Raw genomic sequence first — 19,604 nt, 5'->3', positions numbered from 1 at the left:
GTGACACACAGCATCAAATGCAAACAGCATGTAAACTGCCACGTGTTCCTCAGAATAGGCCACTAGAAAGTTCCATCGGTGACACGGGAGAAAGGGCTTTCTGCAAAATCGCTCAGCGAGGAAGCTGGATTAAACGAGAAATGATGAAAGGAGGTGTTGCAGGCTATTCTTGAGATTAGACTGCCCGCATTTGTAGGTTAAAAGGTTGAGGGGGAAAATGTTTATCGTTAGAAACTAAAAAAGATGTTGTTTCTATATTGAGTAGCATAATCTATCTATGAAGCAGAGACTGAAGATTTGGAAGAAAGTGAGTACCAGGAGAGGGGCTGTTCTCCAGGAAGTCCAGATGAGATACGCAGAGAACAGGGTTGGAATGACCCAAAGGCGAAGGGAAGGACGGCAGCTCCTCTCAGGCATGAGGAGTGATTTGGCGCTGATGAATGGAACGATGGTAGCATCTTAAAGGAGAAGGATTTGATCTTTAGCAATATGGGGTAAGAGAAACAATGTTTTATCAGTCTTAAATCAAAAATAAGTTACAGTGATGAGAAGCATGTCATTAACAGACTTACTCATTTATTCAAGTCACATTGATTATCTACCACGTACTGACACTACTATTTAGTCATAACAGTTAACATCTCACCTATAAAATTAATGAGAATTAATAATGAAAAATTACATTTTAAAATAATAAGTCTTTCATGTGATGAGTGTTAACAAAAAAGTAATATGAGAAATCAGGTTTGATGACATATTTTTTATAATTTTTTTATTGAAAAATAAAAGTTGTATATATTTATCATGTACCACATGATGTTTTAAAATATACACACATTTTACAATGGCTGTATTGAACTAAAATAATTCCGATACTATCTCTTTCTTTCATATTGTTACCACAAGGAGGAGAGTTGGAGCTGAATGCTTGCTATTTGCACGGAACTCTGTGCATCCGGTCCTCAAGTACAACATACAGTCATAGGCAGAGTGAGACATCTGAAATTGTAGAAATGTCTGAAATAGTTGCTGGCCCAAAACTACTCTGATGAGAGAACAGATGGGTGACAGCCTGGAGTTTCTATAAGCAGTTAGGAAAAATAGTCAATGTTAGCAAACAACATCCATAGTAACAAGCCTGAAATCGCCAAGAGAATATTTTTCATTACTGATGTGTAAACATTTGCCGAAGTTATGACGAGCAGAAGCTGCTTCTCCTAACCTTGTGGTGCCCACTCTGCTGAGTGTCTTTCCGAAAGCATTTCACTGAGCTCAGGGTACCTGTAAAACATCTCGTCCAGGAGCCTTACTTTATCAAAGAATATATGACACTTTATCTAATGGGGTGTGCTTCCAGGAAACGTGTCCCCAGTCGTACACGCTACTTCCTTTCAGGTTCCTGAGGGAGACAACAGAAGAAAACAAAATATTAGTGGATTCATAAGAATTATCACAAAAGCCCCAAAAAACAAAAATTCATTTTGTTTACAAGGTAGGATTTGAGAACAGAAGAACAGTAAGTAATTATTCCTGTTTGTAATGATATTATGTGAATTCCCCTTTTACCGGTTTTCTACTGATACTGGAACAAAGTACTACAGACCTCGTGACACAAACCACCAGAAATGTGTTATCTTCCAGTACTGTAAGTCGGAAGCCCAGCAAGGATCTCCTGGGCTAACATAAATGAATTAGTTGGACTGTGTTCCCTTCGAGGGGCTTTAGGGAGAGTCAATTTTCTTGCATTTTGTTTCTGAAGGCCAACAATGATCCTTGGCTCAAGGCCCCTTTCCTCCATCTTCAAAGTCAGGACTGTTGTATCTCTCTGACCATTCTCACATCAGCACATTTCCTTCTGACTCTGTACTCTGATTCCTTCTCATACCTTTAAGGACCCTCGTGATTCCACTGGCAGGACCATCTCCCTATCTCAATGTCATTAAGTTTAATTACATCTGAAAGTCCCTTCTGTCATGTAGGGTAACATATGCACACGTTCTAGGGAATACCCTGCCTACCACGGCCCCATTGCTTAATTAAAAAGTTGATAACAGGTGAAATGGAAAAGATACAAAAATAATTTAGTTAGTCTCAATTATTTTAACACGTATGTTAAATGTAGATTTTTATCACTGGGATCAAACCAAGCTGTATATTCTATGTGGCCTTTCAATATTCTTCTACTCAAATAACAACTACAGAAGGTAAAAAGCATACAAAAAGATGGTGTAGGAAATGGTCAGTGCACAAGACCAGAAATTGCACACCTGTGTAGTGGTATTGGCTTTCTTATGTGCTGTGAAATCTCGGAAAAGTCATAATTTTAAAGGTCTTTTAAATATGGAAAGTGAGGGGTATTATGCATCATTATCAGCGTATACAAAGATACTTTATAAATATAATTTCTCACTCTGCCCACTCAAAACATTATAAAACTCACATGAGAAATCTGCATGTGAAAGTTCGTTGTAAATTGTAAAACACCATCTAATTATGAGGGATTTGTAAAAATCCCTTGTAAATGTTTTTGAAAGCTTTTCACATGTATTAATTATCATTGATTCAAAGAGAGTTATAATGTATGTAGGACAATTGTTATTATTCTCTTTTCAGTTATACAGCAATTGAGACTGACAGGATGTTTGCTGTCCCCAGCCAAAATAGTAACAGATTTGAGATTCCAGTGCTCCCTCAACGGGATTCTTCACCTCACCTCCTGGGTGTGCGTTCCTACATCCGCTTGTAAATTAAGGGATTAAGCACTCAGGAAAAAAGCACACAATATAATTTCAGTCCATGATTGAAAGCTTGGCCTCTAACAAAATGAAGATTTAAAGAATCATGAGAAGGAAAGGGACTGCCAATGTGAGCAGAGGAAACTCATCAAGAATGACTTGACAGGAAAGAAAAAATTTTAGATGTAATTGATTTCAAAGATTTATAATCAGCCTATGGGTGGGCAGAGGAGTGGACCAGTAATCCTGACAATTTGAAGTTGGATTTAGTGTTTGCTTTGGTGTAGGGTTAGAAAAAATTGTGTAAAGTGTAGAATTATGCCAGTATAATGGTATCTGTTGTACAATGAAGAAAAATTCCCACATGTTGTCACAGAAGTATAAGATGCTCAATAATAATGAGTGACTAATTATCAGAGAAATGCAAATCAAAACTACAATGGTATATCACCTTACTCCCATTCAGATGAATACTACCAAAATAAATAAGTAAAATCACAAGTATTGACAAGAATATGGACAAATGGGGACTCTTGTGCACTGTGGGGGTTGTAAAATGGTTAAAATGGTGCAACAGCTGTGGCAAGTGAAGTATTGAGGATTTACCTAAAAAGATTCAGTTACTTCTTTTTTTTTTTTTGAGACGGAGTCTTGCTCTATCGCCCAGGCTGGAGTGAGCAGCGCGATCTCGGCTCCCTGCAAGCTCCGCCTCGCGGTTCCCGCCATTCTCCTGCCTCAGCCTCCCGAGGAGCCGGGATTACAGGCGCCGCCACCTCGCCCGGCTAATTTTTGTGTTTTTAGTAGAGATGGGGTTTCTCCATATTGGTCAGGCTGGTCTCGAACTCCCAACCTCAGGTGATCCTCCTGCCCCAGCCTCCCAAAGTGCTGGGATTACAGACGTGAGCCACCGCGCCTGGACTCTTTTTTTTTTTTTTTTTTTTTTTTTGAGACGGAGTCTCTCTGTGGCCCAGGCTGGAGTGAGCGGCGCCATCTTGGCTCCCTGCAAGCTCCGCCCCCCGGGTTCCCGCCATTCTCCTGCCTCAGCCTCCCGAGTAGCTGGGACCACAGGCGCCGCCATATCGCCCGGCTAGTTTTTTGTATTTTTAGTAGAGACGGGGTTTCACCGTGTTAGCCAGGATGGTCTCCATCTCCTGACCTCGTGATCCGCCCGTCTCGGCCTCCCAAAGTGCTGGGATTACAGGCGTGAGCCACCGTGCCTGGCCAAGACTCAGTTATTTCAATGTAATCATTTAAAATCGAATGGGGGGTGTATTTTAAGTAGACTCCCTATTTAAACTGAAGGGAGATAGTTGAAACTGGAAGAAACTGTAATATTGTTCATTGAAAATTCTAAATTATTCAGCTATCTGTTGAAACATTGGCTTAAAAGCTATAGTGGTTTTCGAAAAATTGAATATGATCTAGCAATCTCACTCCTGAATATATGCCCAAAACAATTAAAAACAGGGTCTTGAGGTATTTCACACCTATGTTCATAGCTGTACTATTCACAACAGCCAAAAGGTAGAAGCAACCTGAACGTTCATCAGCAGATGAGTAGATAAACAAAATGTGATAAAGGCACACAGTGTGATATTATTCAACATCAAAAACGAAGAAAATTATTTCACATGCTATAACATAAATGAACCTTGAGGACTCTGTGCTAAATGAAATAAGTCACTTACAAAAAGGCAAATACTATATGATTCCACTTATATAAGGTATTTAAAGTAGCAAAATTTATTGAAACACAAGGTAGAATAGTGGTTACCAGGGTTTGGGGAAAGTTGAAAAGTAGGAATTGTTGTTCAATGACTATAAAGTTTTACTTTGGCAAGATTATTCACATGAATATACTTAACATTACTGAACTACACACTTTAAAAAGAGCTCAAATAGCCAAGGCAATCCTAAGCAAAAATGACAAAGCTGGAGGCACCACATTACCAGACTTTAAACTATACTGCAAGGCTACAGTAACTAAAACAGCACAATACTGGTACAAAAACAGACACATAGACCAATAGAACCAAATAGATAATCCAGAAATAAGACCAGACACCTAAATCATCTGACCTTTGACAAATATGACAAAAACAAGCAATGCGGGAAAGAACTCTTATTCAATAAATAGTGCTGGGATGACTGGCTAGCCATATGCAGAACTGAAACTGGATTCCTTCTGTACAGCATACACAAAAATCAGCTCAAAATGTATTAAAGTCTTAAATATAAAACCCAAAACTATAAAAACCCTGGGAAATAACCTAGGAAATATTATTCTGAACATAGGAAGTGGCAAAGATTTCATGACAAAGACACCAAAAGCAATTGCAACAAAGCACAAATTAACAAATGGGATGTAATTAAACTTACGCCGGGCGCGGTGGCTCAAGCCTGTAATCCCAGCACTCTGGGAGCCTGAGGTGGGCGGATCACGAGGTCAGGAGATCAAGACCATCCTGGCGAACACGGTGAAACCCTGTCTCTACTAAAAAATACAAAAAAATTAGCCGGGCGAGGTGGCGGCGCCTGTAGTCCCCGCTACTCGGGAGGCTGAGGCAGGAGAATGGCGGGAACCCGGGAGGCGGAGCTTGCAGTGAGCTGAGATGCGGCCACTGCGCTCCAGCCTGGGCAACAGAGCAAGACTCTGTCTCAAAAAAAAAAAAAAAAAAAAAGAAACTATCGGCTGGGTGTGGTGGGCTCATGCCTGTAATCCCAGCACCTTGGGAGGCCGAGGCAGGCAGATCACGAGGTCAGGAGATCGAGACCATCCTGGCCAACACAGTGAAACCCCATCTCTACTAAAAATACAAAAATTAGCTGGGTGTGGTGGCACATGCCTGTAGTCCCAGTTACTTGGGAGGCTGAGGCAGGAGAGTGTCCAGAGTGACACTCCAGGCTGCTGTGTGGATACAAGGACTCACTCTCCTCCTATTGCAGACATAGAAAGGGTCCTCCTCATAGACACAGCCACCAACCTGGAGAAGTAAAGGAGAGTGAGGCTGGGCACGGTGGCTCACACCTGTAATTTCAGCACTTTGGGAGGCCAAGGTGGGTCATGTCTCTATTAAAAATACCAAAAAATATTAGCCAGGTGTAGTGGCACATACCTGTAATCCCAGCTACTCTGGAGGTTGAGGCATGAGAATCACTTAAACCCAAGAAGCAGAGGTTGCAGTGAGCCAAGGTCACACCATTGCACTCCAACTCCAGCCTGGGTGACAAAGTGAGACTCTGTCTCAAAAAAAAAAAAAAAAAGAGAGAGAGAGAGAAATGAGAGAAAAGTAGAATATTGAAGATTTATCTGAAAAGACTCAGTTGTTCCAAAACAATCCTTTAATATCTAATAGGGAGCTGCATTTATTTTAAATACACTCAGTATTTAAACTGAAAGGAGACAGTTGAAACTGAAATATTATTAACTGGAAATTCTAAATTATGCAGCTATCTGCTGAAACATTGGCAAGAGCAGGTCCATGGTAGAGAATAACAAAACTGTATCTTCTGTGGATACCTAAGTGGAGTGCATGTTAAATGAGTATTCTCTGTCTCAGTTTTGACTGAGGCCCCAGGATAGGAACCATCAATGCTACTCATATTGCAGAACCATCTGTGAATCCATCAAAGCAGACCTTGCCAAGGAGGTGGCTGGGAATAATTTGGGGACCCCTAAAAGACCACTTGCCTCCATTCTTTTAGAAATATTGGAGAGGAAATTAGAAAGTTTTTTTGTGGGGAAGATATCGGTATGCTGCTGTTCCACTACTGGGCCTCCAGGACTTTTCTGAGGGACAAAGGTGCCTGCTAGGGATTCACTTTACTTCTGTGTCAGGAGATGATGGGTCTGTGTTAGTCTGTTTTATGCTGCTGTAACAGAGTACCACAGACTGGGTAAATTACGATGAACAGAAGTTTATGTGGTTCATGGTTCTGGAGGCTGGAAGTCTCAGTGCATGATGCTGGCATCTGACAGGAGCCTTCATGCTGCATTATCTCATGATGGAAAGTGGAAAGGCAAGACAGGGCAAGAGCAAGAGCAAGAGGAGGCTGAGCTTGCTTTTATAACAAACCTACTTTCTTGATAATGAACCTGTCTCCACGATAATGACATTAGTCCATTTATGAGGGCTCTGCCCTCTTGAAGGTCCCATGTCTCAAAACTGTTGCACTGGCAAGTAAGCTTCCAACACATTCAGACCAAAGAAGAGTCCTCAGATCCACCCAGAGATGCCCCCTGTGGAGTGGGCAGATACGTCTCATTTAACCCTTTGTTGTGACTTGCTGGCACCTGTTCCTAGAGCCCATGACCCTGACCATTTGACATGCATTTGAAGTCCTTACCAGTGGCGTCCTCTTTATTGTGATTCTAGATGTGGCAGACAGGAAGAGACAGAAAGTATGACAGTTTGGGGTTCATTTTAGATGTGCTACCCAGGAAGACTACCCAGAAGGACTTGTCAAGAAAAGGGTGAGTCAGCAGCTTCCTAGGAGCAGAGGGAGGAGACAGAAATGGTTGAGGTAAAGAGATACAACCCTGCATTTCTAGCACCATGACCAGAATGGAAGCAATACTTGATTTCCTGACTGTTCAAGGGCATATGCTCTATGTGACATGAGGGGTAAAAAGAAAGGGTTCAATTGTTAAAATTCAGCAGTCACTGGAGTTGAGCATCATGGCTTACTTGGTTCCTGGGGAGGAGAGGTGTGCTGGCCTGCCAGGCTTGCATTGCACAACTAGCATTTCCTGGTCTCTCTGCCCACTAAGAAAGAGCTAGAAGAAGAAAGGAAAACTGCAGCATTCAGAAAGTGGAAACATTTACAGAAGCAGAGATTTTACTATGCCCCCCAAAGAAAAAATTGGTAGACTGAAAACAGCTGCCAATGTCCGCCATGTGAATTAGCATGAACCACCCCAATTAAACAGAGAAATATTTCAATGGTGATTCCAAACATACATATTACATCGAATGTGTTCATATAAATTTTAAGTAATCTGCTCTCCAGAAGGCACTAAGGGCTGCTTTGTACAGCACAAGAAATGGCCCTGAATGCCAAAAAGTTCTTTCAAAAACCACAAAACTACTTGATATACAGCTTATCTGAGAAAGATTTCCACAAGGTATAAACTGAATTCCTTAAACACGCTGCCAATAGACGAAGCAAAATAGTGGTTTAATAAATGCTGCATTCTTTTCTATAAAAGTATATCCAAAAGAAAAAAGTTGGAAATTAAAGATGTTATATTAAAATATGCCATTGTAAGTTGAAACATTTTTGCATTAAATTAAAGAAATTCTCATATTCAGAGAAAGAAGTATGTGAGATATTATCCATAAAGTGGCTGATATGGCATTTTGAATTTTAAAATTGGGTATAAAGAAAACAAGTTATTTTAACTTCAAAATGACTATTCTTAAAATTAAGCCCACCTTATACACAGAAGACTTGGAAATTTAGGGCCCATCAACAAAAAGGGAAAAGTAGATTTATTCAATCAGTCCACTGGTTGCATTTGATTATTTTACAAAAATTTAAAAATCATTAAGAATTGAGGTTGTCTTTTAAAAAATCATTCCTGCAAATGTGTGTAGAATTGTGATGCTATCATGCTACCTAACTTCAAACTATACTACAAGGCTACAGTAAGCAAAACAGCATGGTACTCGTACGAAAACAAATATATAAACCAATGGAACAGAACAGAGGCCTCAGAAATAACACCACACATCTACAACCATCTGATCTTCGACAAACCTGACAAAAACAAGAAATGGGGAAGGATTCCCTATTTAATAAATGGTGCTGGGAAAACTGGGTAACATATGTAGAAAGCTGAAACTGGATCCCTTCCTTACACCTTATACAAAAATTAATTCAAGATGGATTAAAGACTTAAATGTAAGACCTAAAACTATAAAATCCCTAGAAGAAAACCTAGACAATACCATTCAGGACACAGGCATGGGCAAAGACTGAAACACCAAAAGCAATGGCAACAAAAGCCAAAATAGACAAACAGGATCAATTAAACTAAATGGCTTCTGCACAGCAAAAGAAACTACCATCAGAGTGAATAGGCAACCTACAGAATGGGAGAAAATTTTTGCAATCTACCCACCTGACAAAGGAGTAATATCCAGAATCAACAAAGAACTTAAACAAATTTACAAGAAAAAAACAAAACCCCATCAAAAAGTGGGCAAAGGATATGAACAGACAATTCTCAAAAGAAGAATTTATGCAGCCAACAGACACATGAAAAAATGCTCATCATCACTGGTCATTAGAGAAACGCAAATCAAAACCACAATGAGATACCATCTCACGCCAGTTAGAATGACAATCATTAAAAAGTCAGGAAACAACAGATGCTGGAGAGGATGTGGAAAAATAGGAATGCTTTTACACTGTTAGTGGGAGTGTAAATTAGTTCAACCACTGTAGAAGACAGTGTGGCGATTCTTCAAGGATCTACAACCAGAAATACCATTTGACTCAGCGATCCAATTACTGGGTATATATCCAAAGGATTATAAATCATGCTACTATAAAGACACATGCAAACGTATTCTATTCTGGCACTATTCACAATAGCAAAGATTTGGAACCAACCCAAATGTCCATCAAAGATAGACTGGATTAAGAAAATGTAGCACATATACACCATGGAATACTATGCAGCCATAAAAAAGGATGAGTTCATGTCCTTTGCAGGGAAATGGATGAAGCTGGAAACCATCATTCTGAGCAAACTATCGCAAGGACAGAAACCAAACACCACATGTTCTCACTAATAGGTGGGAATTGAACAATGAGAACACTTGGACACAGGGCAGGGAACATCACACGTGGGGGCCTGTCATGGGTTGGGGAGCTGAGGGAGGGATAGCAGTAGGAGAAATACCTAATGTAAATGATGAGTTGATGGGTGCAGCAAACCAACATGGCACATGTATACCTATGTAACAAACCTGCATGTTGTGCACATGTACACCTATGTAACAAACCTGCATGTTGTGCACATGTACCCTAGAAATTAAAGTAAAATAAAATGAAATAAATAAAATAAAAAGGAATTGTGATGCTAAAAGAACTTCCAGATGTAGTTCTGGACTTACGCTTCCATGCATGCCAGCACCGCATAACAAGAATTTCCATCTAGTGCAGATTTGTTTACAACAATGCTTTCTCGGGGACTGCATATGCGTTTGTCTTTTATGGACTTCCGGAATGCCAATGTGGACAGGCTCCTTCCAAGACTGGGAATGTGCAGGAGTCCACTGCCATGGGGACATCGTTCAGATAACTATCCTGAGACTTACACGAATCATACCAGAGTCTCAGCAAATACTTAGCAGACACTCACTGTATCTACTGCCTTGATCATTTTGATGTCCCAAGGGTAACCTGACTGATTTTTCTGAAATACAATTCAACACTCACATCCTCTTCTGTCTCCAAAAATAAGGATAAAACTCTTGGCATGCAAAAGAAACAAGTATTTAGAGGCCCTAAAGCCAGTCTGTAGCAAGCCTGAGTTCTGGAAAGTTAATATACGAAGCCCAAGACCAGTAGGGTACCGCGGTACAGACCAGCTGAGAGATTCCAGAGAGATTTCACAGCAGACCTTCAATACATAGAGAAACACACCGATGACCAAATTCTCCTCTATGAAGAGTTTTATCATTTATTACCTAGAAAGCAAGCTATGCATTTCCATAATAGCATAGTCCTCTGAGACTGGGATCACTGTGGAAGCATGTTGGATGAGATTCAAGTTCTCTGAACTGGGTGTGCATTGAAAGCTGTGGGACATTTCATTTAAAATTTAAAAAGCATAAAAGTATAATTTTATACTTTTAAGAACCATGGATTGGAAGAGTTACTTTCCTTCCACAGTAAGTTATCTTGGCTAAAGGAAGCCTTCAGTTGGCAGGACCCATGGTATCACAGATCCATTCCCTTTGGCGTAAATATCTAAAATGTTTCCACTACCCTTGGAAACCAAAAAATCTGTGAAGGCAGGATGGAGTGGAGAAGAGGAAAGAACTGAGGAGATTCTGCTATTATTAGTTTTTAAATCTTGGTTGATTGCTTTCCTTGATTTTGTTTTGTTTTAAAGTAACTTCACAATAAGTAATAGAAGAAAAAGTATATAACTTAGGACAAAAGAAATAAAAATGATATTCAAAATAAAATTTTGATCAGAAGCAGATTTCCCCTCCTAGTACCAACCTATATTGCATATTTTCATATTTTAAACATGGAAAATAACTATATCTAATAATTATACTTACCAATAACTGTCTTGTGTCAAACAGAAAAAGATGTAAGTAAACTGCATTGTTCAGTGTTACTGTGAATAGTTAGAGAAAAATACTTTTAATAGAACAATGATTCCTAGTTTCATAATTTAAAAAAAATTGACAGTAGTCTTGAGCACCAAATAAACTTAAGTTTAAAGTATGACATTAGGTTCTAAGGCAAGTGAGATACCCCAATCTGCCTTTGTGAATAGAATCTTTAAAGCATGTTTCTATGATTTTTCTTAATGTGACTGATAATATTTTAGAGAATAAACATAAGTAACTTCACTAAAAATTAAAAATTCATACAAAAGTTACCTCGTTCACATAATTTTTCATTCAAAAAATCTGATGAGTAAAAAACATAACTTTGCTCTTGAACTGCAATTTTTCCAAATATTTAACCAACAACAATCAAGACTTTCATTTTATAAACTTGGAAACAAAATCAGCACACCCCAAATTGGTGATGAGAATACAACTTCTGTTATTTATTGCATAAGATTATACTCAGATATTGAGACACATGTAAAGTTCCACCTTAATGAACATAATGGATTAAGAGACACAGCATTCTTATGGCATAATGCACCAAATTTCATAATGTAAACCCAAATTATATTTCAGATTCTGTCTCTAATAAGTCACATGGGATAAGCAATTTACCACTCTTACTTACTTTAAAGAATTTATTATCTCTTCTTCAGCAACCCAATCCCAGAGTCACACTTTGGGTAATTTCATCACCTACTTTGCCTTGCCTCTTCTCAGTCTCCTTCTACCTTCCATATTTCCATTTGTTCTCCATGAATCCACTAAGTCCTCCAACCTCTTGCCTCCCTCCATTTTCTCCTAAGCTGTCAAGCCCCATTGCGTTCCCTTGTTTCTGCACTCAGCCAGGACCAACACACTACATATTATTTCATCCAAGCACACCCAAGAACCCTTGATATCCTTAGTCCTTGCCTATACTACTTCTGAAAATTTCCAGTCCTGGAGCCAGTAAAGTGTATTACAAATGGAGAGTTTTCTGATTCACTTAGGCCAGGTTTATATTTGCCTCACCATTCAGCAGAGTACTTTTCTGCCACGATTCTCATTGATTCCCCATAGAGTGGTGACAATACTGTATCGATTGCAAGGGGGCAGAAATGAACCATGTGAGCTTGTGCCCACATTCTCCAGTGTCGGATATGACAGCTGCTTAATCAAGAATAGCACTTTTCTACTTCTTTTTAAAATTCTCAGGCTGGGCGCGGAGGCTGACACCTGAAATTCCAGCACTTTGGGGGGCAGAGGCGGTGGATCATGGGATCAGGAGTTCAAGACCAGCCTGGCCAAGATGGTGAAACCCCATCTCTACTAAAAATACAAAAAAATTAGCCAGGCGTGGTGGAGGGCGCCTGTAGTCCCAGCTCCTCAGGAGGCTGAGGCAGAGAATTGCTTGAACCCGGGAGGTGGAGGTTGTAGTGAGCCGAGATTGCGCCACTGCATTCCAGCCTGGGCGACAGAGCAAAACTCTGTCTCAAACAAACAAACAAAAATTCTCCAAACCTGAAGCACAAGAGGAGCAAGGCACACACCCTACGGCTAACAGTGCTATGACAAAGGCATTGCTTCCAGAGCTGCATTCTTGACACGGTGCACAGAAGAGGATGTTTATTTGATTAGTTACCATCTTTTCTGAATGTCTTCAGCTACCTTATCAAAGCTTTTCCTTCTCTAGTCTCTTACCCTCTGTCAGCGTTCTGTAAGTCTCAGCAGGTGTGTTTGACATATATTTTATAAAGATGACCAGGACAACCTTCAAAGCATCATAATATCTTCCTGTAACCAGCCCTAGCCATTGATGAATCCTACAACCTTCCACTGCTGGTGTCTTCTGAAGCTGCAGGAAAGGGTCCGTGTTAAGGAATCCGTGTTTATTGAGAAATATATTTCTTTCTCTTATAATGATTGTCATTCTCCCTATTTTTTATATCAAAATAGTTGAATGTATGTAATATTAGGAGTTAGGAATTTTCCATCTGAAGTTTAGATGTTGTTTGGATAGCTCTACAGTATTTGCAGGGTCCATGGTAGGAATGAATACAGCCCAGCAGGGAGGCCTACATTTACATGCGTGAGGTTTATATTTGTGCATTGAAAACACAGAACACTATGTACATTTCTGGTCCGTAAAATACCATTTTCAAAGACATAAGTACATTGAAACTTAAGGTATAATTTTGATGATAGCCAAAACATTTGAGTGTTTGGTTCTCTTACGTGCGTGCATCATTACATACCAAATGAACACATTATGCAGAGCGGGGACTGCAAATATAGCCTGGGGGCTGCCCACGGTCTTCTGACATGCTACCTTCTGTTATTCTACTCATTTCACAACTCTAGACTCTAATGACTCTCTAAATGCCCTTTTGAGGGATGATTGATCAAAATGAAAATGGCAGCCCCCATTCCCGGCTGCATGGGATGATACAAGCACGTACGGCCAGAGTAACAGGGCTAGGAGGAAGAGTTCTGTGCTGCCTTTCGGAATTTGACCCTATTTGAACTTTACTCAAGCTTTACATACCATGGGCTTCCCCACTATTGAAAAGGAAGAAAAGAATGCTGAGTAATGACTTCATGTGGAAAAACAGAAAAGCAGACACTTCTTGGGTCTGCATTGCCACCCGGCACCTGATTTCTTCTCCGATCATTGAGAAGCTTGGCATGTAACAGTCCACAAGCAGCAGATAAGCTGTAATAATACATGAAGCAAGTAGAGCCAATTAACCAGCACATACTCTGTGTTTCTGCTACTGTGGCCACATGCTGGGTTATCATCTAATCACAGAAGGATCAAGGCCACCACCATTAAGTAAGTGCATCTCTAAGGTCATTTTGGAAGCCAATTCAAATATCTATTTATGGAGATAGCCTGTCATAAATGGTGTGATTATATTTCTGCTTGAAGTCTGTACAAATTGTAATAATCTAAATATATTTATAGCTTCCTGAAAGAATAAAATACTATTATATATATCCTGTCTCTGATATCTCCTATGTAGACAAAAAGTTAAAATAGGTGAGAGAACTGACTTTAAAATAACGTAGGAATCACTGTGAAAAATATCTGACAAATACAAGGACATCTGGGCCAAACTGAAGAAGTACAAAGAGCAAAAACCTTACCTTTTAGACACTGAACATGGCACCAATGTCCCTGAGACCTCCAGGGACCTGAGAGCCCAGAGAATAATATCCTATAATTAGAAGAGAGATTTAGGGGTGTCATGATGCCGTGGGAGAAGTGGAGAGCATTGCTCTGGAGTACTCCATTCTGAGAGAGAAAGAGAAAGAGGAGGTATCGGATTTAAGGGAGACTCTGCAGGTTATTATAATTCTTTACCTCAACACAAATCCCAATTCAGAGGTCAAGCACAGAGAAGAAAAATTGCAAAATTGAAAAGAGAACAAAAACTGCAGTCAGCTTTGCATTGACCAGAAAAAACTGAGCTGAAAAAAAAAAAAAAAAAAAGGCTGTGGATTGAAGAGCTTCATTGAGAGACATGCTGACATTTTGTCTGAGGGCGATATGCACAAACCGAAGGAGGCTGTAGCAATCTGCAGAGAGACCTGTCCCTGGAAAACCGACCCAAGTCGCTGTGCCCATCACTGACAGACTGGATGAAGAAAATGTGGCACATGTACACCACGGAATACTATGCAGCCATCAAAAAGGATGAGTTCATGTCCTTTGAAGGGACATGGATGAAGCTGGAAACCATCATTCTCAGCAAACTAATACAAGAACAGAAAACCACACACCACATGTTCTCACTCATAAGTGGGAGTTGAACAAGGAGACACATGGACACAGAGAGGGGAACATCCCACACTGGGGCCTGTCAGAAGGTGGGAGGCTAGGGGAGGGACAGCATTAGGAGAAATACCTAATGTAGATGATGGGTTGATGGGTGCAGCAAACCACCATGGTACGAGTATACCTATTTTGTAACAAATCTGCACGTTTTGCACATGTATCCCAGAACTTCAAGTATAATAAAAGAAAGAAAAAATAGACCCAGATCATTCCTACATCCCACTGAAGTATCTATATATTAAAAAATAAAACTTTTTTTTTTTTTTTTTTCGAGACAGGCTCTTGCTCTGTCACCCAGGCTGGAGTGCAGTGGTGCGGTCTCCGCTCACTGCAACCTCCACCTCCCGGGTTCAAACAATTCCTCTGCCTCAGCCTCCTGAGTAGCTGGGATTACAGGTACGCACCATTACACCTGGCTAGTTTTTGTTTTTTGTAGAGACGGGGTTTCACCATGTTGGCCAGGTGGTCTTGAACTCCTGACCTCAGGTGCTCCCAAACTGCTGGGATTACAGGCATGAGCCACCGTGTCTGGTGAAGAAACAAAACATTTTAAAAGAGATAAATTAGAGTAAATATGTACAACATATATTAACAACAGAACTAATTTCGTGATAAATTAAAATTTCCTGAAAGTAAGGAAAAAAAGGTTATTTAATTATAAATCTGGTCAGAAGAAAAAATTAGGCAAGACACATAAAGGTAGTACAAGGGGGCCAGACGCGGTGGCTCACATCTGCAATCCCAGCACTTTGGGAAGCTGAGGCGGGCAGATCATTTGAAGTCAGGTGTTCAAAACTATCCTGGCCAACACAGTGAGACCCCATCTCTACTATAAAAAAATACAAAAATTAGCCAGGCATGGTGATGCACGCCCATAATCCAGCCTACTCGGGAGGCTGAGGCAGGAGAATCACTTGAGCCCCAGAGATGGACGTTGCAGTGAGCACAGATTGCACCACTGCACTCCAGCCTGGGTAACAAAGTGAGACTCCATCTCAAAAAAGGAAAAAAAAAAAAAATGTAGTGTAAGGATGGGCACAGTGGCTCATGCCCGATTCCCAGCACTTTGGGAAGCTGAGGCAGGATGATCACTTGAGCCCAAGAGTTCGAGACCAGTCTGGTGTTCTCTAAAACAAACAAACAAACAAACAAACAAACACACGATTAGCTGGGTGTGGCGGCTCATACCTGTAGTCCCAGCTACTCAGGAGGCTGAGGTGGAAGTGTAGCTTGAGCCCAGGAGTTCCAGACTGGTTGCAGTGAGCTATGATCATGCCATCGCACTCTAACCTGGGCAACAGAGTGAGACCCTGTTTCAAAAAAAAAGGTGGTAGTATATAAGAAGATGATCTCCATTCAGAAAGTGAGATACGTTCAGTAGTCGTGTATGAGAGGATGGTAATCCTCATTCATAAACTGAGATCCATTCATTTAAACATTCATGAAGCTTATTGAAGTAAGCCATTTGGCAAAGAATCCCGCTGCGTGACCATGTTAAACAGGTTGTGGGACAATGGGCACTTTGCTCTTCTACTGATATTACCATGTGGGGATGGAAACTGAAACAGTTTTGGAGAATCGACTTTGGAGACAAGTTGGTTATCTTTTATCCAGGATTTCACTCCTAACAGAAGCTGGAGCTACCCTTGGAAAGAGATTTGTTATTAAAAATTATGGTACATTTTTGCATTTGTATAATAATACAATATATTGTCACCAAAAACTAATTAGGCAAGTATATATGTAATATATACGTAATACTTGTGAGAGTATAGATATGTGAGATATTTGAGATATTGTTTAACTTAAAAAGTAATTGTCAGAGTGTGTATAGAGTAGTTCATTCATGACAAATTTTATATTGCTATATATAACATACTTTCTATGTATAGAAAATAACTGGAAGTCCGGGCAAGAAACTGTTTCCTCTGAGAACTGGAATAAGAGTAAAAGGGGACATTTGTTTTTCACTTAATCCTTCTCTATTCTGTTCCAAAAATATTTCTTACCAGCATACAAAACCCTCAGAAGAAAAACACATTTTTGGAAATATTTGATGTACTTAAGATAATTTTAGGAAGACATCCTTAAATATTACTATCTTTCAGTTTTAGAATTTTTGTCTGAAGTCAAACTTTGAGAAAATAAAACACATTAATGTTGAAGTTGGTTGTCTCTACTTAGACATATAGATGCATATGAACTAGTTAACTTATGTAAGTGATGAAAGTAATAAATTTGATAATATTTAGATAAACTTTTTTCTCTTAAAGAAAAATATATTTTGCTGTGACAAAATATTTAACAATAAACTTTTATTTCTAATAATCTTCTGTGAATCTGCAGCCATTGCAAGCCTGTTTTTATGGTAATAATATCCAAACAAACAAACCAAAAAATATAGAGCAGGACCAGGATTTGAAACTTAGCACACTAATGATGAAAGTCTATTAAACTATAAAATCCCAGTAGAAAAATGATACTATATTAAAACATGGTACTGTATAAAAATTTGTATTTATTTTACTTTAAAAGGGAAAACATGTTAAACCAATTGATTTGCTAGGGGCGCCGGACTCTTGCTTTCTTCTGTTCCAGATAGGTTATTTTAGAAACCCCTTTTACAAGTGACATTATTTCTTCATTACTTTAGAAATCATGGCAAGAAGAGTTTTTGTTTTGTTTTTCTTTCATTTTTTCTACTTTTTTGTAAACCACCTTCATTGTGACTAGGTGTGACATGAATCAAAGAGGAGTCGTGCTGAATGAAACTCCTGGCACGGGCCTCTGGATTTTACAAAAAACGTAATAAATAATAATCCTACTTCTCACTGGTAGCACTTGCCATATGATGAAATATACTACATTATTCCAAACAGCAGAAAGTCTAAGTGTCTGCATCTGCTGAATAATGAAATTGAGAAAGATACATTAAGAAATACAAAACAAGTGATGACATTTAAAACATATTTTTATTTAGTTCACATATATCTATTACCCTCACCAGTTTTTTGTGTTTTTTTGTTTTTGTTTTTGAGACGGAGTCTCGCTGTGTCACCCAGGCTGGAGTGAACGGCGCCATCTTGCCTCACTGCAAGCTCCGCCCCCCGGGTTCCCGCCATTCTCCTGCCTCAGCCTCCCGAGTAGCTGGGACCACAGGCGCCGCCACCACGCCTGGCTAGTTTTTTGTATTTTTAGTAGAGACGGGGTTTCACCGTGTTAGCCAGGATGGTCTGATCTCCTGACCTCATAATCCGCCTGCCTCAGCCTCCCAAAGTGCTGGGATTACAGGCATGAGCCACCATGCCTGGCCCTCACCAGTCTTAATAATTATTATTATTCCACAAAATGAGTAAGTTGAGGTTTTGAGCATGTCTGATGTTACACAACTAACAAAGAGCAGGACTGGGTCTGTCTGACCCCAAGCCATCTTAATCACAGGGCCACATTCATGGAGGTGAAGCCTTGGTCTACAAACCAGTAAAATTCCACCTTAGTTAATAGGAAAACAAGAACTCAAAAATGCTTGTATATATTCTGATTATATGCCAATTAAAGTTACTTTTTTTTCTTAAAGATCTTTTCTCTTTATCTATTGGGTGATCAATTTTTATCTCCCATGTCCCATATTGGTATGTTATTTACTATGCCTTATACTTTTTTCAGAATAAATGATGCTTAAATGTCCAAATTTTGGTATGTTTTGCAAATAATGCAAATTTAACTATGAATTAGAGAAAAATGCTTTAATCATATTTATAACTAGAACAAACTTTTAATTAATTACATTTAAATTTCCAGGATTTTTTTTAACTTAAAAAGTCCATATAGGCTGGGCGCGGTGGCTCAAGCCTGTAATCCCAGCACTTTGGGAGGCCGAGATGGGCGGATCACGAGGTCAGGAGATCGAGACCATCCTGGCTAACACGGTGAAACCCCGTCTCTATTAAGAAATACAAAAAACTAGCCGGGCGAGGTGGCGGGCGCCTGTAGTCCCAGCTACTCCGGAGGCTGAGGCAGGAGAATGGCGTGAACCCGGGAGGCGGAGCTTGCTGTGAGCCGAGATCCGGCCACTGCACTCCAGCCTGGGCGACAGAGCGAGACTCCGTCTCAAAAAAAAAAAAAAAAAAAAAAAAGTCCATATAATTCTGGACTAATTATGCTAGCTGATTGCCAAAATCTACACTGCTATTAACATGCCTATGCTAATTTTTTTAAAAGTTCATTCACATGGACTATCACATAACATTCTTCTTGAAATAATCGATTGTTGCTTCTTCCTTTAAAGAAACTGGATAAATTCATTGCAACAAAACATTTCTATATAATCTGAGTAATAGTTGACACCAAACCGTGTCAAATATGTACAGAAGTGAAAGGGGTATTTAAGTGTGATTTTCCTAAAAAGTAGATATCTAAGTCTGTACAAATAAAATGAATATTTCGAAGACTTACTTATTTGCTTCCAGGCATCAGAATTAATTACCACAGTCCATTTTATGAAGAGTCAACACCTTTCTTGATGTATAAAAGCAATTCAGCGTGAATAAAGTACCCAGTGTATACAGAACATTGACACTTGGGCCAGACAGAAGTGACCAGCATGATTTCCAAATGATCATTTTTATTAGATAACTGAAGTATTATTAAAGAGAGTATTCCAGTCTTTGAAGTGTGTCTGCCAAA

At 39.6% G+C, this 19,604-nt stretch overlaps 1 long non-coding RNA gene across 1 annotated transcript in view; it reads right to left on the bottom strand.

Annotated features, from left to right (window-relative positions):
* Positions 1–1,311: 1,311 nt before the first annotated feature.
* The window catches only part of LOC112625452, an 80,820-nt gene continuing 62,527 nt past the window's right edge, over positions 1,312–19,604 (bottom strand). The window contains exons 3-5 of the long non-coding RNA XR_003119597.1: positions 11,039–11,097; positions 9,860–10,148; positions 1,312–1,399 (exon numbers count right to left, since the gene is read on the bottom strand). This is a non-coding gene — a long non-coding RNA (uncharacterized LOC112625452). The remainder of the gene's footprint in view (positions 1,400–9,859; positions 10,149–11,038; positions 11,098–19,604) is intronic.

The sequence above is a fragment of the Theropithecus gelada genome, chromosome 5, assembly GCF_003255815.1.
Source record: "Theropithecus gelada isolate Dixy chromosome 5, Tgel_1.0, whole genome shotgun sequence".
Lineage (NCBI taxonomy): Eukaryota > Metazoa > Chordata > Mammalia > Primates > Cercopithecidae > Theropithecus > Theropithecus gelada.
The sequence above is the reverse complement of the archived record's forward strand: the minus strand, read 5'-3'. Positions and strand labels throughout refer to the sequence as shown.